The sequence below is a fragment of the Pseudorca crassidens genome, chromosome 3 (genome assembly GCF_039906515.1).
Source record: "Pseudorca crassidens isolate mPseCra1 chromosome 3, mPseCra1.hap1, whole genome shotgun sequence".
Classification (NCBI taxonomy): domain Eukaryota; kingdom Metazoa; phylum Chordata; class Mammalia; order Artiodactyla; family Delphinidae; genus Pseudorca; species Pseudorca crassidens.
The window spans coordinates 10,280,495-10,304,452 of NC_090298.1; the positions used below are offsets into that span (position 1 = coordinate 10,280,495).

The 23,958-nt window shown below is 38.8% G+C and overlaps 1 protein-coding gene across 6 annotated transcripts in view; it reads right to left on the reverse strand.

Moving 5' to 3' along the window:
• CTNND2 (catenin delta 2) overlaps positions 1 to 23,958 on the reverse strand; it is a 936,316-nt gene that overhangs the window by 615,607 nt on the left and 296,751 nt on the right. The window contains exon 1 of one of the 6 annotated variants that reach the window (XM_067730384.1): positions 7,706 to 7,909. The exons of 4 other annotated variants lie outside the window; for them this stretch is intronic. The gene's annotated coding sequence lies outside the window, so the exon portion shown is untranslated. Of the gene's footprint in view, positions 1 to 7,623; positions 7,910 to 23,958 lie in introns of those variants that run through there. One more of the 6 variants, XM_067730383.1, reaches the window with a different exon arrangement.

The following is a 23,958-nucleotide window of genomic DNA, read 5'->3' on the forward strand; positions in this document are numbered from 1 at the left end:
ATGAAATGAAATAAGGTGAACACCAGAGCTAGACCTGATCCCACTCTATTGCTCTTACTCCAAATATGTTACCCCCATAAGGAAGTAAACAAACAAACCAAAAGCCAAAAACAACAACAAAGAAAGAAAAGAAATAGAAGGGATTGGAGGGAGATAGTCACTTAACTACATCTTTCGGCATCTTTCAGCTCATCCCTCAGTGAGCAGAGTCGTCTTCTAACTTTGAACCCCTTTAGAATGCTATCTTCAAAAGTTGTGAACATACACACTGTTCTAAGATGAATAATACACTGCCACAAAATAAATCAAGATTACAGTAGGGGAACCTTGATCCAGTAAAATGTTCCTGTGCAGATGGAAAAGGAAGTTACCATATACTTTATAAATGCCATCACCTTGCACCTGAGCACGATAAGAAGAATGTCACTATTCCTACGGAGAAAAAGTTGTGTACACAGTATGTCCACATTTTCTTAAAATCCTACAACTGGAGTGTACCGAGGCCTGCATATAAAACTAAGCCTCTGAAAAAAAAATTAAACAAACAAGAAACTAAGCCTCTGACCTCCAGGCCCATGTTTTTTCCCACTACACCCCAGATAAGGGTGAAAAGCTACCATGAAAAGCTACTTCATACCTGGTTAAATACACTACAAACTTTGTCTCCAATGAAAACACACATTCTTGAATTTTCCACAAAATATCAATGTTACCTACAAACAAGGACGGTACAAAAAGTTGCCCTGGCTTCCTTTTAAAAATGGAAGTTAAGAGTAAGTTCTTACAGAACACTGACAGTGATAAACCTGTTGGGTCTCATTAGGAGGGGCGTAGCCTCTGTGTCACCATAACACACTCTACTCCTAGATCGTGGTGCTTTGAAAAGGAGGAGTGATAGTAACAGTAGTCATTGATTTATCTTCCGGTCCCTACTAGGATGACAGCTCCACGATGGCAGTGGCTTGGCATCTCTTTATTCCTAACTTTTAGAAGAGGGAAGGGCAAGTAGTAGAAGCTTAGTAAAGAGGGTTGTAAAAACAACTGCACGATGTATGCCATTTCATTTAAACATCCTTGTGAGATGCTTTAGAAATACTGAGATCTGTAGACTTATTAAATGGAGTGAAAATGAAGTGGACTGAGAAATGGGGACAACCTCCTAAGATCAGGCCTGGACCCACGTGTACAGCATCCACCCTCTTAGCACTGAGTGGCCCAGCTGGTATCCTGGCAAACAGAACTTGCCCCCACCCCCCCACTGTCTGATTGCCTCCCTCTCTGTGTCTATGTGTGCATGCACAAATACAGCACGGCAGAGAGAGGGTCTGGAAAAATACAAGATTGAGACTAATCAGCTGCTGGTGACCCCTCCAATCGCTTATCACCTTGAACCTGTCACCTGCATGAGTCTCCAAGGTGGCAGATAGGACTGTTCCAATCTCTACCCTGCTCCCTATTCTCTGCAGAGAACTGTCAGATCGCCCTTGAACTTGACCTTCCACCTCCTGTACAGCCAATTTCTCCATATGTAGAATCAGAGAGGTGGTTCTCAAGTAGTCATGCATCTAGCAGTTTTCTAGAGAAAACTATTAAAAATGCAGATGTCCAAGCCCAGCCTTTGAGACGCTGAGTCAGGAAGCTGCATTTATAACGGTTGCTGATTCTGATACGGGAGGGCTTTCCGGAGCACACCATTACCCATCCCTGAGCTCTGGGCCCCGCAGGATTCCAAATAGGAACATGCCGATTAGTGGGTAAAACCATTTACAGTAAAAGGGAGAGTGGACTGGAGCCCCTGGGCTGGAGGTGACTAGTAAAAAAAAAACCACAAAAAAACAACAAAAAAACAGAGGGAGTGACATGAAATGGGGGGGATGGGTGGGGAGTGGATATCAGTAAAAAGGCAAAACTCAACAAAGGTTTTCCAAAATCTAAGTGAGACAGTTAAAGTGAGCAGTGCCATTGGTTGGAAGGCTGAAGAAGAGTGAGTTGCAGAGTTAAGCAGACACGGATTTTAAATCTTACATTAATTTATCTCTGTGGTCTTAGACATACCACAGAACAAAATAATTACTCACCTTACTGTTTCTCATCCATAGCACAGGGATAATATCTAACATATATAAGGCCTTTGTGAGGATTTAATGAGATACGGTAAGTAAACACATAATCAGGATCAATGGATGGGCTCAGTAAGTGTACCACTTATAATTTCAGAGCAATAATAAAAGGAAGGCTCAAGTTCATCATTTTTTAAATGAAGAAATGCTAAGTTCCTGTTTAAGTCCATATGCCTAGAGAATAAATAAGTCCCTAAAGGGGAAATGTACGATATTTGACAAATATCTGTGTACTTTGTTTGCCAAATACAATACAGAGTCTGCAAAGTAATATCAGATACAAGGCAGGACTGCACTCCAGCACAGCTCCCTGGGCTGCAAACAGCTGGGGAGCAGCGAGGCCACACGGCCCAGCAACCCAGGGGCCTGTGATTTCGTAGACACAGGCGACAGCCCACTCAAAGTTTCCCTCATTAAGTCTTTTCACCTTCACCTCTGCATTGATGTTTTTTTTTTAATTTTTGGCAGAAGTTCTCTGTGACAATGTAAGTGCAGTTAATCCCCAAACGTGGCACCTAAATTTAATTGCCTTTCACATTTCCATGTCAAATATAGTATCTCCTGCAGAAACTCTATTAATGCTGACGAAAATGATCAGAAATTGGTTCAGAAGAGCATGAGGGCTTGAAATGAACTGAAGCAGCTGAAATTCATGAAGAGGGGCCATGTGACCAATGGGGAGCCCATGCAATAAATAATCACATTCCGAGTTCCTCTCGTTGGAGGGACATGCATACAAACATTACACTCTCTGTGCAAATAGCTGAGGCTTACGGCATACAGAAAGGTCCAATAATCTATCTGCCTCATACTGAAACAGACAGTTGACCGTCATGGAAAATTAGTTTTTCTTCTTCAAAAGTGAGCTAGTACCACTGGAATCTACAGACAAAGTCAACAGTTTTATTCCTAGAGGAAGTAACCTTCACATCTTTGAAAAATATTGAGACGCTAGAGAAGATCACTATGAAATTAGCCACACTGTAGTGTTTATTAAATTCCTAGAGCTTGCAGAGTTTATTTTTAAAACCACAAGTACTGGGTTTAATTAAACTTGTCAAGTGTACAATGAATTTGATGAGACAGAGGCAGGTGATCTGATCCACAAATAACAAAATATACCCAATGTTATTATGTTTTCTAGGTGAGCCAGCATGAGACATGGCCAAACGATTCAAGATATCACTATGGACACGATTAATATTTATTGGTCGTTCTTAAGATCCCAAGAATGTATTGTGCTTTTTGAGTAGCATTTTATTTAACCCAGCTGCTGACTGAACATGATCACATAAATAATTCAGGCCGTTGACTCTTTTTCTCATGTCAATGGACATTAGAAACATCAAGAAATACATGATTTAACATTTTAGAGATTTTACATACTTCTTTATGTGTTTCTTATAAAAAATACTTTGGAGACCATGCAGGTAAATGACAGAACCTTAGGGAAAGCTGGACTATTACAGTGACAACCACACCTTTTATGGTGAGAAGCAACCTAAGGCTATAGAAACTAACTGAAGGCATTGGTCAAGTTTCCACAGCTGGAGGGTGGGACGAGGGGAGAAGAAGCTGGGTTTTTTCACTAAGAGTCCAACTGATGTCACAGACCATGCCACAGAAGGGAAATTCCCAACTCCTATTCTGTAATAACATAGGAGATTTGGCAAGCAAGTTCATGCACAAGCAATTATGAATCTGCTTCTTGTTATTTGACTGCTTTCACATTTAAGCTACAATAATAGGTTGCAAGTGATGACTTTCAACATCCTCTACTTTATTTTTAAAAATCTGAAACAACAATAAAGTAGAACGCTATATATTTGGTGTCATCCCTCGGTATCCTTGAGGAATTGGTCCCGGAACACCCAGTGGATATCAAAATCCACAGAGGTTCAAGTTCCTTATATAAAAGTAGTCCCATATAACCTGTGTATATTCTCCTACACACATTCAACCATCTCTAGATAACGTATAATACCTAATACAATGTAAATGCTATGTAACAATAAATAGTTGTGAATACAATGTAAATTCTTTGTCAATAGTTGCCAGGGCACAGCAAATTCGTTTTGCTTTTTGGAACTTTCTGGAATTACTTTTTCCCAACTATTTCGATCTGCAGTTGGTTGAACTGTGGATGCGGGACCCACCAATACAAGAAGCAACTACATTCAGATCTTCATTTGTTCATTCAGTAAAGAAAAGGCAGCCATGGGTCTAGGTGCTAGGAAAGCATCAATGAAAAAATCAGACAAAAATCCCTGTCTTTGTGGAGCGTACAATCTAGTGGAGAAAATGAACATTGAACAAAACGGACAGGTGGATTACATAGAGCCCCGTCTTTGGTAAAGGCGATGGAGAATAACAATTCAGGAAGAGATGGGGAGGGAATTTAAGTAGTTATCAAGAATGAACTCATTGACAAGGTGACAGCTGAGCAAAGATCTGAAAGAGCTGATGGAGTGAGGCAACGTGTCTACCTGGGCTGGATTTGGGGTGGAGGGAGGCTGTTGTCGGGTTTTAAGCAGAGGTAAAGGGCAAATGCACAGGCCCTGTGCTGTGGGCGCCCTCCAGGAGAAGCAAGGAGTTTTGTACGAGGGAGCCAAGTAAACAAGAGGCGAGACTCCGAGGAGATGCAGGGGAGACAGGGGCAGCAGGCAGCAGACCACGGAGGGGCTTGCCCACCACTGCGTGGCCTTTGACTTCTACTCTACATAGAGCAGTAACATGATAGGATTTACATTTTCATAGGATATCTCTGACTGCTATACAGAAATGATCTTTATAGTCATTCATTTACAGTCATTTTCTACAAGTCACTTAACCTTTTTTCATCTCAGGTTGGGAGGATCAAATAAACATATTTTAACGTGCTGTATAAACCTGAGTGATGTTTCATGGTCTCCTTGGCCACACCTCCATGAGAGCAATGAGTCTACTGCATGACAGTTACTAGTTCTCACATCTGCATCCCCACCAGATTTTTCAGTTCTTGGAACCTCGAAAATACCTCTTTCCATTTTTGTACCTGGCATCTGATGCAATGTTTAGCACCTAAAAGGGACTCAACAAAGATTTGGTGAATAGAAGGTATTGTGAAATACAAGAATTATAAAAGAGCTATAAAGCAGAATTCTAAATCAGAATTCACATGTTAATAAGCTACTTGTAGAAACACAAACCCAAATCTTTGTTCCAAAACCATTCCAACAGGAACTGTTGGTCAGATTTATTCACTGTAATTCTGCAACTTGACAATATAATCAGCTGAGTTGGACTGAATCTGGAATCTCCTGGGTAAATGTGAAAATATTTTTCTTAATTGTGTGCATAAAACTTAAGAGTGAAATAGCCCAGAAAGGATTTTGCCATTTGGCATTTCGAAATCATCAGAATGCCTATTTTTTTAAAATCATATTTTGTTTGACTCTCTGCTTATGTTTCAGGATGTCACCTAAAGGACCTATTTAAGTGTGTTTTCAGATATATCCACATGATATAAATACCTGGATTTTAAAAAGAAGTTACTTAAAAATAGTTTAAATGTCCTTCCCATAAAAATATTTATACTTGGCAATGTGGGGTAATAGCATCTCTGCATGTCAGTTAACTTTTTGTTTTTTGAAAAACTATTTGGGGCTTCCCTGGTGGCGCAGTGGTTGAGAGTCCGCCTGCCGATGCAGGGGACACGGGTTTGTGCCCCGGTCTGGGAGGATCCCCCATGCCGCGAAGCGGCTGGGCCCGTGAGCCATGGTCGCTGAGCCTGTGCGTCCGGAGCCTGAGCTCCGCAACGGGAGAGGCCACAACAGGGAGAGGCCCGCATACGGCAAAAAAAAAAAAAAAAAAAGAAAGAAACTGTTTGGATAAAATGCATATACTGTGCTCTATGGTTTAAAGATTTAATGTCATTTGTACCCATTAGACTGATGTTACCCAAAGTGAGTACCTCGGCACTATATTCCTGAAGTGAAGCTTAACAGTCATTTACCTTTATATATAGGCAGTATTATTAAATAAGTCAATATATGGAAAATCTTTCAAAGATCAAAGTTTTCTTAAGACACTATCCTCAATCTATACCATTGAGGTTTACTTCCATTCCTTAAAAATGAAAAGATTTCTTAGCCTTAATATGATTAACATATACTTTTAACTTTAATTAAATGAAATATTTATTAAGAGGTACCCCCAGAGTATATGCAAGCCTTCCTTTGTTAGCTTCTTTAAAATAAAATTTATCCATGCTAGGCAATTAAAATACTAAAACATGTAACAATATGTATCTGATAAAAATAAATCATTCCTTTATGTCAACATGGTCATTATTTGTACTTAGTATTTGAGTTACAAAGTCATTCAAGTTTCAAATAATACTAATCATGTAGAATTGTTAATTTGTGATTGTCATAAGCTGAGAGTCATTCTCTGTTGCTATTATCATCCATTTGGAAACGCTCTAAAGATAAAAACCTAAAGACTTTATGAGGCATTCCATCTTACTATACTCACAATTCTACAATGTACATCTCTCCTACAAATATACAGTCTGATATACAACACCCACAGACGGTCATCTTGTTAAATTGCCAGCATTCTGAAATTGTTTCTTTAATCCCTTGAGTATCACAAATATTCTAACTCTAGCAGCAACACAGGTAAAATCTATGAAGTCATTGTAAATTTGGTCAATGATTCTCTCAATGAGTTATCTGGATAAAAGCAATCTGGAAACATTTCTATGGTAAAGGTTTTCTATAATTATGGGATGACTGCAACCCATTTACACCTGCACCATTTAGAACGATCAAAACATGTAATTATTGTATTCTAGTTCCAATATAAGCTCATCATTGAGAACTAAATTATCCCTATAAGAAAGGGATCAAATTACCTCTATAAGAAAGGGTATGCAATGCAACAAGTTAGCTGCCCAGTATACTGAATTTTTAGTTACCTTATATAGTGTCAGTGTTTGGGTGATTTTTATGCCTTTACTCTCTATGAGTAATTTCTTTCTGGGTGAGGTTATTCATTTAATTCTGTACCGAAAGGGAAAAAGAAAAGACCCATAATTTCCAAATTAGCTTTTAATTACTAGATAATTCGCACTTAATTATACATGGCTACTTACACGGACAACCTGTAACTTTCATAAAACCTAAAGTATGTATCTACGGCACACCAAGTTTTACTAAAAACGATTATTAAACAGTTACAATGGTTAGTTGAAAGGGAAATGGCACATCGATCCTTACAACTGCTTTCTGTTTAATTTGGTATTTGGTAGTTTGGTATTTAATTTTCTTTTACAATTTCAACATTAATACTCTGAACACACTGACAACTGTGAAGCCAGAAATAAATTCTAACCATGTTTTCTACACAGAACTCTCAACCTGCAGTTTTAAAACTTTAGTTAAAACCATCACAAAAACAACATTCACAATGAAAGCATTCAAAAAACAAATACGTTTACTTTTCATTTTTTCTCTGTTACCTTTGGAAATAAATGGTCCTTAAATACCTCAAAACCGTAGTCTAGGCAAACAAGTCCACTAGCCACAAAGATGCGGGCTTACTTTTCCCTCCTTCCCAAGCAACGAGGCAGGCGGTTCCCTCCTCTCCTCCCGTCCCGCACCACGGCTACAAGGAACCCCAGAGGAGCTCAAAAATCACGAACGGCGTGGAAAAACAGCCTCAAAAAAGTCAGGACGTCAAATTATCAGAGTTTAATTTCTGCTTTCACTTGCAAATGGATGAAGAGAAAGCAAAGCAAGAAGCATCAGAGATACCACAAGCTTAGTGGTTGCAGTCTTAAAAGAGAAAAGAATTGAGTTCAGCCAGGCACAAAGGTCTCCATGGCAACAGTGAATTTAGACCCCCATCGGCATTATTTATGCAACATTTCATCACAAAAGGACCCTCCCACTAGCCTGCCTAGCAAATTCTAGTTTTCTAATCTTCCATTGCTTTGCCCTGAATTTGTATCTGGATCCCTACCTGCATCTCAACATTGAAAAAAAAAATTCCCCACAGAATCATAAAATTATTCTCAAACTGAATCTAGACTTTGTTTCCGTGGTGAATTCAAAGGCAGGAGATAGATTCAAGATTGTTTAGAGTTCACATTCAAAGCCAGTCTAGTTATATTTCAAAGATGGGCACTGCAACCAACACAAGTTTATTCAAATTTTTTTTATTTTTTGAAATGAGATTGTAATTCAAAAGAAATAAAAAATACGGCAAAGTGTAAGCAACCCAAAAGGCTCACAGAAAAGAGAACTTGTCTAGATGCTGACTCTGAAACTAAACTTTATGTACTGATATCCACCCCCAGCTATTATAATACCTCAAACACTCCTTTGAATCTTTTACCCGATTTTCCCCATTTTAGCCATGACTTACAAACACACAAATTGAACAACGTATTTTAAACATTTTTTATTGAACAGTGTACGGAAGGGACTCAGGTCACATTTTATAGTTATACAAACTGGGGCAAGTTAAAAACAGAGATGACAGCTCAATGTAATTAGGTAACTGAGAGTATTAACAAGGTGATAACTTATTGACGAAATACTGTCTTTAATTCTAAAAGTTTATACAACTATAATTGTCAGGATAATACTTGATGATGTTGAAAGGAAGTACTACTAGACCTCATTTGAAAAGGACTGTATTTAGTATTAGCTCAGATAAGAACCAAAGTATTAGCTCAGATAAGAACCAAACAGGTTGACTTTTTTATGGTTTATTACAACTGAAAAAAACATTTTGTGGTTTTATTTTTTTTTAATTTTTTAATTGAAGTACAGTTGATTTACAATGTTGTGTTAGTTTCAGGTATACAGCAAAGTGACGCAGTTATATATATATATACATATATATATTTATATATATGTATATATATTGTTTTTCAGATTCTTTTCTCTTATAGGTTATTACAAAATATTGAGTATAGTTCCCTGTGCCATACAGTAGGTCCTTTTGTTGGTTATCTATTTTATATACAGTAGAAACAGTGATTTTTTAAAATTAAGTTTTGATTTTTTTTAAACAATACAAGCTTACTATTAAAAATTCAAAGAGCACATACTTTTATAAAGTAAAGAGTATTTCTTATTCCACACACCAACACCAATCCCACTCTCCCTTAATACAGTTGTATGTCCAGGCCTAAATCATGCACCTTGATCTAGGTCTTGATTGACTATGTCCTCCCTAAGACAGTTTTGCAAGAATGCTCCATGGGTGCCTGTGTTTCCTGCCAGTGCAGATTTGATAAGATTTTCTGTCACCTGCAAGATTGGTAAATATCCCTGTCCCATAAGGCCAGGAGGCTTTATTCACCTAGAATGGGGTGTTCCTGGTGCCTCCAGAGCTCAGCTCACCTCCATTTCTGTGAAGATACCCCTGAAGTCGGGCAAATCATGGCCCTACTTAGAGGTTCTCCAATGTGTGTGAATAAGTCATTCAGGTCTCTTCTGACATTGAAAACTGAAGAAGGCAATACTGGCTGAGGCTGATATTCTCAGGCTGACAGTCTCTCTTTTAAGAAAATTACTCTCCCAGGTGAGAATGATGACCACTCATACATTAGTTCCCAGCTCTCTCTCTTCCATATCTATTGCCTTCTTTTTTGTTGCTTTTATGTGTTTTTTTCTCTTTGTTTTATTTCCCCACACCAGTCCTCTTTATTTCTGCACTCTCTATTCTTGAGGCTTCAAATGTGGTTTCATTTCAGGAAATGGCTTCATTTTTTCCTATCTTTCCATGAGCGTCACCAGCTCACTGTTACTCCTTTCATGTCTTTTTTGTCTTATCATCATCTCTTTGATCTCATTTTTCCCCCATGATTTTAAATGTCTTCAGGCTATAAAAAAGAATATGGCTAACTTTCTCTTAAGTTTCCTGGGGGTAATTTTATTTTCTGGAGTTATACTTTCTCTGCCTTTTGTATATTATTGTGTTACTTTCTTCTCTTTCTGATTTTTTACTTTTTTTGATAGTGTTAACCCACTGTCTTTATTTAAACTCTTCGGTTTATTACTTATTTTTGAATTATGGTGACCTTATCTTGGCCTGACTTTTGCTTAGAAACAGATTGAGGAAGAGAGGGGTGCTGAGTATGAAGGAAGTGAAAACTAAAAATGCAGTTCTTGTAACACCCCCTCAAGATTATTCTCTCTTGTTGGAGCTTGTCCTCCTTGGGGCCTTTTGTCACTCCCATGTTCCCCCACATCTTCAGGGCTCCATGTTCCTATGAAGAATGCTGAGTCATGACCCTCCTTCCTTCCATCCATCCATCGTTCCCTCCTTCCTTCTTTTGAAATGAAATTTGCATACCGAATGAAATCTGAAAAGCGGTTTCTAAACTCTGCGTACCTTCTTTATATGAGTTTGTGGCTGATTCTGTTCCCAGCATTGTTGTAAGTGGAATCGTATTTCTAATTTTTTGTATTCTTGGTTGATCTTAGTGTTTCCCGGAAAGAAGCAGAATGAGCCGAACATTGTGGAATATTCATAATAATGGTTTAAAACTATATCCTAAAAAAGCATAAATACTTGTTTTTCACAAAATTTAACCGTCATTTGTAATTTAAAATACTATCTTTGCAAACTAGGCATGGAGAGGAGTCCCCTCCATTTGATAATGAAAAAATTACAATCAGAGTTAAATACTGAAAACATCTCCTTAAATATGAATGAAATGTCATTCACTGCTATCACCACACTTCTTAACACCATACTGGAGGTCTTAGGCAATAGAGTAAAACCAAAAAGGAAATGTAAAAATACATCAATTTTCTTTAATGTACATTAGCAATAAAGAAATTAAAACAATAATCATATATATAAATATCATAGAAAAACATCCAGTGACTAGGAACATATCTGTGAAAGTGGTATAAGACCTCCACACTAAACACTACACAATGTAAGCAGCTCCTATGCCCCTTTTCTGTTTGTTCATCCCTGTTTTCCTCAGACCTTCATCATAAAGATGAGATCACTAGGCTAGCTCCTGATTCTTGCTTTACTGAATGTACACAATGCCTTGCCTAACCTGTTGATTCCTTCCCTGGATTAGAGGAGTGAATGAAGAATTAAGTAGTTAAAGAATGTCTGACTCTACACTCCCAGCTTCCCCTTTAGTAGATCTGCAGGCAGACCATGCTGGCAAGAAAGCATCCAAAGGAAGATCAGGAGAAGTCAGCAGGTCTGCATGCAATGGAAAGATGATGAAGAATCCGACCTCCTACCTTAATGATTAACTGAGATTGTCACCCCTTTTTCCCTTTAAAAATTGTCATGGCTGAGCACAATCTTCAGAGTTGGTTTCTGGACATGAGTCCACCTTCTCCCCAGATTGCCGGCTTTTCTGAATAGAGCATCTTTCCTTTCTACTGACACTTGCCCCTCGATTATTGGCTTTTGAGCAGCAAGCTGCCTAACCTCAGTGTGGTAACAACAACACTGTTGAAATTAAAGCAGACCCAAATCATTGGAGGGAAATACCGTGTTTATGGATTGACAGATTCAATACTGTAAAGATTTCAATCTCCTTGGGTTAACTGATAGATTTAACACAATTCCAATACAGCCTCTCCTTTCAGGGAGAGGCTGAGGTAATGGATAGTGGATTCTAACATGTACATGAAAATGCAAGTTGCCAAGAAGAGCAAGTAGTCTTGAAGAAAAGAAACAAATCTGGAAGGCTGAACCTAACAGATAAGAAGGCACATTACAAAGCTGTGGCAATTAGTACCATGTGGTGTCCACGTAAGGAGAGACAGAATAGTGGAACAAGAGAGAATCTGGACACCAAGCCACACATATTCCTAATTTATGAGGCTGATGACACTGCCATGCAGTGGAAAAGATGGTGCTTTCATCTGGATATCTGTATGGTGAAAAAATGCACCTTGATTCCCATCTCAAAAATATGCAAAAATCAATTCCATGAAAAGTGCTGGTCTAGATATGAAAGATTAAACAATAAAGCTTTGAAAGTGAAATACAGAATACATGTATGACCTTACAGTAGCCAAGGCTTTCTTACACAGGACACAAAAATTGCTAACCATAAAAAGAATAAAAAAGGTATAAGTTGGGCCATATTAATTGGAGAAATCAGTTTATCAAAGACTTCACTGAAAAAGTGAAGAAGCAGTAATGGAAGAAAATATTGTATTCTGTGTATGTGTGCATGCGCATGTGTATGTATATACAAGTGTATATGTGTGTGTGTGTGTGTGTGTGTGTGTGTGTGTATACACACACACACATATATTTCAAAATACTTGGACAAGCACTTTATAAAACAGGATATCCACATAGCCAATAAACAAATGAAAAGATGAACAACTTCATTACTCACAAGGGATATGAAATTTAAACTTTCATGGGATGTCAATACATAACCATCAGAAGGGTTAAAATAAAAAAGAGAGAGGAAAGGAAATGCCAAATATTGGCAAATATTGGGTGTTATCAGAACTTTCATAGACTGTGAGTGGGAATATAAAATGGTAACAGAAATTTGATGTCTCTCTACCTCTTTTAAAGCTCTTTTATGCATATTCTGTGTCCCAGAAATTCTTTCATATATACACTCAACAGAAATGTTCTTAACTGCATCAGAAGACACCACCTAGGATGCTCATATCAGCAATATTAATATCAGCCCCCACTGGACACTACTGAAATGCCCAGTTACAAGAATGGATATAGTATGCTATATGTGCACAGTGAAATGCTATTTAGCAAAGAAAATAAGCCAATAACCAAATGCAGTACCGTGGTCGAGTGTTACACACATCATCTTGAGCAAGCTATACCTGATGGCATATGCTCTTTTTTGTATGTATGTTATACTTAAAAAATAAAACCCTAAGTTATCTTCAATCCCAGATATTTGGACATTATAATAGGCATGCATGAAAACAGGAATATTATTTACCTTCTAACGTGCTCGATTTTTTTAAAATACCATTTTAACCTTATAGTTTTCCAGCAATATCCTTACCAATTTTGTTTTAAAAGAAAATAAAAGATTTTTTAAGTCTTACAAAATAAAAGTAGAACCAAAGAATGAAGGACTCACTATTTGGTGTACTATCATCCGTTTTAAAATAATTCACTATGTTGTGGTTCTTTTGGGCAAATAATCCAATTTCTCAGACCACATAAAAAGAAAGAAACTGCATTTTAACATCCTGGCTATTTTTACCTACTAATACTGACAGCAGGGTAAGAAGAACAAGTAGCAATAATACAGGAATGCTTTAACATAAATAAGTGACAGACTTCGTGGTGATTTTAAATAAGTTTACTATGAATAGTTTATTGATTTATTTTGATAAAACCAGATCTCTTGAAGAGACGTTGTAAAGGCTCTTCTGGAAATTCTGGCTTTTCATTTTCTAACAATCAGCATTCCAATAGAAAACGCTAATTCTATTTATTATCCCTCCAGACTCTAAGGTATAAAATTACAAATGACTGACAGCCAAATTACTGAGTAGGCCTTCTGAGGGCCTATGGTGAAGCTCTAGCACAAAGATTCTTTTGCAATTAAACAGTTGCAAGGAGTCATATTTTTAGAGCCAGTTCAGCTTTTCATTTGTAGTCTGCAGTTATCTCTGCTGTCCATGGCCAGAATGGATGGCAGGACGTGGGCGAGGAAAGAAGGGGAGGAAAGGAAGAGGAAGGAACTCAAACAAACAACGCTGGCCTTTTGCCCAGGGCGCTGGTAGTGACAACGACTCAAATAAAACCGAAACTGCCATGGCGCCTGCTGCAGCTAAACCCTGGTGACCTGGTGTGGGACACACTCAGAAGTAGGACTGTCCGTACTCAGAGGCTGGAAATACATACCTTCACACACCAGCTCATATTCGTGAATCGGTGTAAATTTGAACCCTCTAACTAGGAGTGTAGGATCTTTATACTAAATCCCATTAACAAAACATACTTTGGTTCTCATTTGCCCTATTGGGGCAAATGCCCTCTTATGTGTGACCTTTTACACTGAGCAAGACACTTGCCTTCCTTCACTCTTTGCCTAAAATTAAAGCTCATACAATGATGGACTAAGACAGAAGGATTTCAGGGCTCTCCTCTGGTATGGAATTAAGTTCACTGTATTCAAAGCACTCTTGGTTTCTCACATAGAATGTGTACTGACCATCCGGTTATAGTTCAGCAAACCCCTGGCATCCCTGATGTTGTACACTGTCAATCCATGAAATTCATATAAATTTATATTTTAGGCATAAACAAAGCCTGAACACAGGAATCTCCAGTTACTGAATACATGCTTGCAAAGACTGCAAGAGAATGAATTTAGAACACAATCTTTTTCATGCATTAATTAATTAGAGGTAGAAACACATCTGCTCTATAGACTACTCCTAAAACGCCACAATGCAACCGTTTTACAATGAGTATACATGCTTTCCAAATACTAGTAATAACAAAAGCAGAATTCCTCATTTTTAAAGTTCTCTCTCTCTCTGTCTCTCACACAAGCCTGCGCATAGACACACACACACACACACACAAACACACACACACACACACACAAAAACATACTCCTTGGCAGAATGATGCAACATTTTAAATTTCCTTATGGCAGAACGCAGATGGAAAATGTCTATCTTATTTTACCCTTTTTCATATCTCAAGCATATATCTGAGGCACTATCTCCTAAGAAATAACTCAATTTCCCTGACTACTAAAGATTATTGGGTCTTCATCTCCCAGTATTAAAAGTAGCTTTTGTTTTGATTTTTTGCATAATTAGCTCATGTCTTTATGTGATATTCTTTACCATTTCTGTAAAGTGGTGATCGTGAATAATACTCTCTCAAAACACAGTGAGCCCTGTCCCTTTGGCCAAAGTTAGGTATGATGTCACTGCCCTAGGCCGAGGCACCTCAGGAATACCAATAAGAAAACGCACATGACTAAGCATTTTAAGTTCTTCCCACAATGTGTCTGGCTAAGACACAAGCCAAAGGGAATACTTTAAAAATAGTTCTTTGCAAAAAAAACCACTAGAGTTCAAAGAAATCAGAAGGATGTGTTTTTAAAAAAATGAGGAAATTCTTGAAAACATACATTTCAATACATCAAGTCATAACTCTAAGTATTTTGTTATAATTATTCCCTGTAGAAGATATTCATCCTCCTTGGGTATTAGCACGATTTTTTACATTTAGCCTGGAACATTCTGTCCTCTCACTTCTAAGATTTAACTGTGTGGGAAGTTAAGATACAGAGGACAGTGGCTACTGGGACTTCTGTCATGGAGATGTGGATTACACATGGATGAACAGGCTCAATATGGCTGGTGTTCCTTTAACTTTAGGACTCTAGTGTCCTTTTTGTGCTTTTTATTTGTTTCTCTGAAGTTTGTTTTTTTTTTTTTTTTAACTGAGAGCAATATTTAAATATTTCCTCAGCAATCTTTCACTATAATCTGAATTATAGTGTATTTGTTCCATTTCTTCTTGGATGCCTGAGAACACTCTGTAAGTTCATTCTTTGCCCTATGGTGGGCTTGGATGTGTGTGGGGCAGGGCAGGGAGCTAGCCTACACAAGTCCACACTGATCTTTTTTTTTTTTTTTTTTTTTTTTTTTTTTTGCGGTACGCGGGAGCAACAGGCTCCGGACGCGCAGGCTCAGCAGCGATAGCTCACGGGCCCAGCCGCTCGCGGCATGTGGGATCTTCCCGGACGGGGGCACATCGGCAGGCGGACTCTCAACCACTGCGCCACCAGGGGAGCCCATGTGCTCGATTCCCTAATTCACAATCGAGCACTCTGGACTGGGGCATATTTAAAAAAATAATGAAGATGAGAAAAGCTGGCCTTTTATTGGGTAGGTAACTCACCACTGGACAACAAGGAGGGCTCGCTTCCCACAGCCCTGTAACTGCCTCAGTCCATATCCTCGTGGGGTAAGGAAGAGTTGTCTTTTTTGTTGTAATAAAAAGCCATTTAAGCACAGAGTGGAATTTTACCATTGTTTCTGCACACATTTAAATGGAACAAGTTAAATCTCATTTTATCGATGAGAAAAGAGATTGAGAAAGATTAAAAAATTTGCCCCAACTCACACAGATTTTAAGTAATGAAACCTGTGTATAAACTTGAGCAGTTTGACTTCAGAACTGGTGTTATTAACCACGACGATACCTATCACTATTTGCAAAGGTTTAAGTTTGTCTCCTAGAGTATTGCCCCCAAACCACAACAGCATCATGTTCTTATGGGGTTTGCACAGCAATGAAGAATTGGATTATCCATCTCTCTACCCCCTACCAAGGAAGAAGGCTCTGATGAGGAGAAATTCCAGCCCCCAAGAATCAGCCACATTCCTGAGGGAGCTACCCCCCATCCAGTCTACCCACTAAGTAATCCTTCACCAACGAGGGTTTTGTGGACCATTTCAAAGGTCATTAAGATCAATATTGTATACAGAAATTTAAATATCTCTTATTCTCTTACATTTGAATGACTTAGCTGTACTTCTTTAAGTGAAAGGAAACACATTTCAATTTCTCCTTTATTAGCCTCCTAGGGGATGGTTTAAAGATAAGGAGAGAGAAGAAGTGTCTATTACTTATAGCCTTTTCATATATGGATTGAAGACCAAGAGCTGAAAAAAACATATCTTCACTCACCATGAAAATTTATGAGAAGTACAGGACTTAACCAAAACATTTTATCAATAAAGGCAAGTGTAAAAATGTTAATATTCATTAAAGTTAATATTCACTAAGGACTGGCTTATAAATATCAAAGGTAAGTACAGTGCCTGTAATAACAACTAAAATGTGCATGGAAATTCTGCTTTAGTAGATCATGAAACCACAGGGGTATTTTCTGGAAAACTGAAAGAAACAGTGTTAAACGAGAAAAGTTACTTATCATGGCAAGTTTTATCTCAAACAGGTATTTTATTTCTAACAGATTTTTTTTGGAAGCTTGTGTCTTCTAGAACTTTTTTGTAGGTATCAGCATATCTGAGTACTTATTTAATGACATTTTTGCAATTTGTTTTCATTATCCCCAATCATGAATGGAATCTTGAACTTGCCAACAACAGTTTTTACCTGATACAGTGTTTTTCCCCAAAGTGTGATATCTATCCATGGCTGTCAAAGGATTTTTTGCTTTTTGTTTTATTTTTGCTAGTTCCTAAAACCCAAAAAGGCTGGAAGCCCTACTTACCTATGAGGTTGGTGTGGATCAAATGTGAGAATTATGCCTGGGAGTACAATTCAGTGACGAATCAGAGCAACGGAAAAGGGTTTAATGAAATATAATTTAGCCTTTCTATTGAGGTTCATGAAGCCACGAGGTTTATTGTTTTGATGAGAAATGGCACGTGGATATGACTACCCAGTCTCTTAAGGGTCTTATTATATATATGCATGGGAGTCTCAAAGGAATCTCAAAGAGCTTCTTCTGACATGCTGCTCGCATTCTCTTGCAATTGAATGGATACTTGAGTTACCTGCTGAGGATTCCAAAGTTAGAAGTGGCTCAAAAATGCATCAACTTGCTACTTCCTTCTTACTTTCAGGAAATCCCAAATATTGGGACCATAAATGTTCATTATCCAATACTGACACACGGATATAAATATGAATCCGAGGGTAAATGACTCATGATCAAAATATGTGACTCAGGGGTTTCCCTGGTGGCGCAGTGGTTGAGAGTCCGCCTGCCGATGCAGGGGACATGGGTTTGTGCCCTGGTCCAGGAAGATCCCACATGCCGCGGAGTAGCTGGGCCCGTGAGCCGTGGCCGCTAAGCCTGCACGTCCGGAGCCTGTGCTCCGCAACGGAAGAGGCCACAACAGTGAGAGGCCCGCGTACAGCAAAAAAAAAAAAAAAGAGGCCACCTACTCTTGCAATATGAAAGTTGTCAATTCTAGTTTTAAAATAGATTCAAAGAATACAAATTTACCATGAACCATACCATGTAACAAACATAATTAGTTATCCCCATTATAACTGTAAATGTCACAGCTGCAGCAGCTGATGGTTTTCAACTTTGCTACCCTTTGTTGGTATTACTGTTAGGACTTCATGTGCTGCCTTAGGACTCCTGAAAAACCTTGCCTGATCTTAAGTAACCAAGATTACCTGCCAGTACCTGCTTTGAAATAGACTGGATTCCCAAAGGAATCCATGGTTAATGGCTAATTACAGAGGTCCTGCATTCCACTTCATAATCATATGATTTTATTTTATTTTCTTCTTTTATTATTATTTTCTTATTGAAGTATGGTTGATTTACATAATCACATGATTTTAATGTAAAATATAAAATCCAGGAAGATTATTTTCCCTAAAAATAAAAGCCAATGTAGACGGAGGTTGAGTTTACGACAGATGACAAGTATTGTAGAGAAGTCTATTACATAGCTCAATAAAGTTGAGAAATCTCTCAATTTGAGAAGGCTCTTGTTTTGATTTTCATTCATTTATTCGTTCATTCATTCATTCATTCAACAAATAGTTATTAAACATCTGTTTTGCTCCAGGCACTATTCTGAAGGGTGGTAAAATACACAGACGTGGCTCCACCCTCACAGAGCTTACAGTTCACCTTTTCTTTTTTTTTTTTCTTTTGCGGTATGCGGGCCTCTCACTGTTGTGGCCCCTCCCATTGCGGAGCACAGGCACCGGACGCGCAGGCTCAGCGGCCATGGCTCACGGGCCCAGCCGCTCCGCGGCATGTGGGATCCTCCCGGACCGGGGCACGAACCCGCGTCCCCTGCATCGGCAGGCGGACTCTCAACCACTGCGCCACCAGGGAAGCCCAAGCTACAAGTTTTGGGGGGTCAAGGACTTGCCTAACACATATAGTGTCTAAGGGGAACTCCTCATCAGGAAAAGGAGAGGGCACCCAGCACTGCAACGGCCTCACATGCTATGGAATGAAGGTACACATAAGAAAGCAACCTAAATTCTACAGGGAAACAAACGTGTGGAACAATCCCAATGTCCGTGTGCTGTAGGAGCTGAAAATTTGGCACTAAGGAAACAGATCAGGTTCTCACATTCTAACAGAGAATCACAGACAATTCACACCCACCATACATGACAAAGATGGCTTCTTGAAGGGATAAGAAAGAAGTCTGGTGAAGTGACCAAGACTTCACAGGAGTAAACAGGGCCTTGTAGAGCATTTTAAGGTTTGGATCTTACGCTAAAGGGAGCCATTGGAGGGATCTAAGTGACATGATGTGACAGGCATTGTTTTACTTTTTTGTTTTGCTTTAATTTTTATTGGCGTCTAGTTGATTTACAAGGTTGTGTTAGTTTCAGGTGTACAGCAAAGTGAATGTTATACGTATACATATATCCACTCATTTTTTACATTATTTTCCCATATAGGCCGTTACAGAGTATTGAGTAGAGTTCCCTGTGCTCTACCATAGGTCCTTGTTGGTTATCTAGGCATTGTTTTTAAAAAGATCGACTTACTATATTAAGTTAATGTGAAACCACCTGGTATAATACAAGTTATGAAGAAAGAGTCCTGTTTGGATCTGATAAACCATGATTCATAGAAATCATGTAGGGTGACCAGTGAGGAGGCTATGATGATAATCCAGAAAAAGTAACGGTGGTTGGGAATATGGTTACTGTGATGAAAGGAGAAAAGCAAAACTGTCCTGAAATGGAGCAAACAGGACATGGGAGCTGTAAAAAGGAGAATTCTAAAGGGTCGCTCTCCCCGCAAGATGCCTGTGCTCTGGTTATTGAAACAGTCATTGAAATTCCACCAAGGAGCGCCTTTGAAGATAAACTTAAAGTTACACATGAGTTGACCTAAAAATATGGAGATTATCCTGGATCCAGGTTGGTCCAATTTAAGCACATGAGCGACTAAAAGTCTAGAATTTTCTCCAGCTAGAGCCAGAGAGATAAAATAGAGGAGGCAAGAGATGAGGCAGGGAACAGGTCAGAGGGATTCAAAGCCACTGCTGCTGGCTCTGAAGATGAAGAAAGGGAGTCACGAGCCACGGAATACAGGTGGGCTCTAGAAGCAGAGAATGGCTCTCGGCCACCAGCCGGCAGAGAAATGGAAACCTCAATGCTAGGACTGCATGCAAGTGAATTTGACCAACAACTTGAATAAACTTATAAGCAGTTTATTCTTCCCAGTACCTCCAGAAAGGAATGCAACACCGCTGACACCTTAATTTTAGCCCAGTGAGACACATGGTGGACTACAACAGTGGGATAAACGTGTATCCTTTTCAGCCACTAAGTTGTGGTAATTTGACACAGCAGCAGTATGAAACTACTACAGCAATGGAATAGATATAAGAAAGGAATAAGGAAAAGAGACATGTCAGGATGACTTAGCTCTTTGGGCAGAATTTAGGGGAATAGAAGAATCATTTACTGAGGTGGAAAAGAATGATGGAAGAACATTAGAGGACGGGGATAGAAAACAAAAATTTGTTTTGAACATGTTAAGCTGGAAATGTCTACCATTCATCCAGTTGGAGGTGATAAGAAAGCAGGCAGAAATACACATTTGGAGCATAGAGAAGTGGTCAGGGCAGGAGATGTACACTGGCTTCACAGATGTGTTATAAACATATAAATGGGGCTACGTGTGTGTTCCTAGGGATATACGTATATAGATAAAATTAGAAAATCCTCAAGATTTTTCACTAAAAATGTCTAAGGAAAATAACCAATGTTAGGGAGGAAAGGAGATTACATACCTTTACGTGTTGAATTGTGTCTCTCCCAAAAAAACATATTGGCATCCTAGTGCCCAGAACATGTGGATGTGATCACAACTGGTTTTAGCATCTTTAAAGATAAAATCAAGTTAAAATGAAGTCATTAGGGTGGCCCCTAATCCAAAATGACTTGTGTCCTTATGAAAAGGGGAAATTTGGACAGAGACATGCACAGAGGGGAAACATCATTGAAGATAAAGGCAGATACCAGGGTGATGCTTCCTCAAGGCAAGGGATACCAAAGATGGCCAGCAAACCACCAGAAGTCTGGGAAGATCATGGACCAGATTCCCTCTTCCAACCTCAGAAGGAAGCAACACCTTGACCTTAGGTCTTTAGTCTACAGAATACAGAGACAATACATTTCTGTTGTTTAAGCCACCGAGTTGGTGGGACCTTGTTACAGCAGCCCTAACTAACTAAATCACACACTTAATATTGCAAAGTTGACCCCTGAGGTAGCTGCATAGATATATTTTGAGATGTATTTTGAGTACAGTCTCTCTATATAAAATTGGCATATATAAAATTATCACCCATTTTAAAATAAATAAAATCATTGAAAATATGGCAAGGAAAAATGATCTATTAAAATAATTCTAGCAGTAATCACACAATTTTAAGTATTTAATTTTTTAAGAAACAGCAAACACATATTAATTATAATGCATAAATTCACTTAGAAGTTTAACCGTCTTTTATTAGATGATATTAAAATCAACTGCAATTCAATTGATATAAATTACTATTATTTGACTATTAAGCCTGTGAAAAATTACGGAAAGAAAGGTGCCCAACAGTCTCAGTTATGAATCTACTTCGCCACGATACTCCTTGTGTTCATTCAAATACTGTTTTATTTAATTCAGACCTGTTAAACATGTCAAACTGTCAACATCCCAAGTAGAAGAAACTCAAAACTTGGGCTGAATGTCTATGAACACAGCAGGTATCAACCCTCCTCCAATTTTAAAAGGAACATACCTTCTGCTATAAGCAGAAATTTATACATAATTAGGTCCCATGCAAGGAAATGTGCTTAAAGTTGACACTATGCATTATAAAAAATTCTCAAGCTCATTAACAGCCATAAGAAAAGAACCCAGGGCACTGTTATAAAATAGAGCACTTGTGAATTTTATCAACAATTTGCAACAAACCTGGAATTAGGAGCTGCAAACTTAATGTATTATGCTAAATGTAATGTGAACCTACCCAGAGCAATGGAAGCTATGAAGAGTTCTGTTAAATTCCGAAAAACTATGATTCATAGAAACCCAGAAAACAAATGACTGGAAGGAGAAATTTCATACAGTTATCTTGTCCAGGCCCAAGGCATTAAACATCATCTATATGCTGATGATTCCCAATGCTTTCATCTTCGGCTCTGCCGTCCCCACTGACTCTAGACCAGTCTAGTCAACTACCTTCTGCCCATTTCCACTGGGTATTTGTTTACCAGAATTCTCATAAGTTCACACACCAGAACAGAATTTTTTATTTCTCCCAACCTTTCCTCATCTCTGTAAAATTGGATCACCATCAATCCAGTCCTTGGGGACAAAAACAGAAGAGATTCGGGACCAGATTCTTTTCCTTATACCCTACAAAAATACATCAGCAAATGTGTTTGCTCTGCTCTCCTGCAAACTATATCTTGATCTCCTCCACCTCACATCATCCCTACTGATGCCAACTAGTCCATCATCTCTATTCTGCTTTTCTGCAACGGCATCTTACTTGGTTTCCCTCTTTCCCTTCTTGTCCCATTCCCCTCTGCCTCTAGAGTCTTATTTTCCACAGAGCAGTCAGAGAGCTTTATCCAAATTTTAATCACATCATTTCACTCCTTTGCTTGTAATGTTCAAATGGCTTCCCATGATCATCATCATCATCAACATCATTATCATTATCATCATCATCAGCAGCAGCAGCAGCAGCAGCAGCATCTCATTCACAGAGCACCTGGATTTGGTCCCTGCCTACTTCTCTGACTTTATTTTCTTCCAGTGTCCCCTCTTTTCGCTAAGCTCCAAACATGGCATTTTCTTCCTTAGACCCCTGAAGCAACTCCTTTACCTGGATCATTCTTTCTCACCTGGCTTCTCCTGCTCTTTCTCTGAGTTTTAGCACACATGTTGCTTATCCAAAGAAGTCTTCCCCCACCTAATCTTGCCCAACTCTCCCCCATTTAAGCTCAATTTCATTGCCCCATGTATTTCATTTTCTTCATACCACTGACCACTACCTGAAAGTATATGTACTGCTTATTTATTTTTCATCTTTGATTGTTGTTTTTACGTATACTTTTATTGTCTCCCCCGGTAAATCAATATGGTTTAGTTTCTATTTACTTACAAAACAGGAAGGTTTTTTTTTTCTTGTTGATGAATTATGAATTGTTGACCTAAGGTTGCAGCTATTTCTTTTCCTACTGAACACAGAATATGTGCGCTCTTCAAGAGTATAAATTTTCCTTCCAAATCAGTGGATCTCAGGGCTTCTCTGGTGGCACAGTGGTTGAGAGTCCGCCTGCCGATGCAGGGCACACGGGTTCGTGCCCCGGTCCGGGAAGATCCCACATGCCGTGGAGCGGCTAGGCCCATGAGCCACAACTACTGAGTCTGTGCGTCTGGAGCCTGTGCTCCGCAACGGGAGAGGCCACAACAGTGAGAGGCCCACGTACCGCAGAAACAAACAAACAAAAAACAAACAAATCAGTGGATCTCAGTTGACCCTCTGTTACTATGATAGTCTTAACTGAGGGAGAATTATTAATCACCGACACCCTAATGCGAGAATGACATTCTTGAACCTTTGGGAGAACAATAGTCTATTTCATAATACTGATGATGGACACAATTTTGAAACTTATTTTTTAGTCCAGTAGAGATTAATAATGCCCAACACTGACCAGTGAGATAACAGAAGGGAACACCTTGTCTGAAGGTCTGACTGTGTTCTAGTCCTAGAAAGATGTGTCTAGACAAAGCCTGGTCTGGACCCAGGAGTCCTTAGGTTTGAAGCCAATTGCCAAGGTCTGG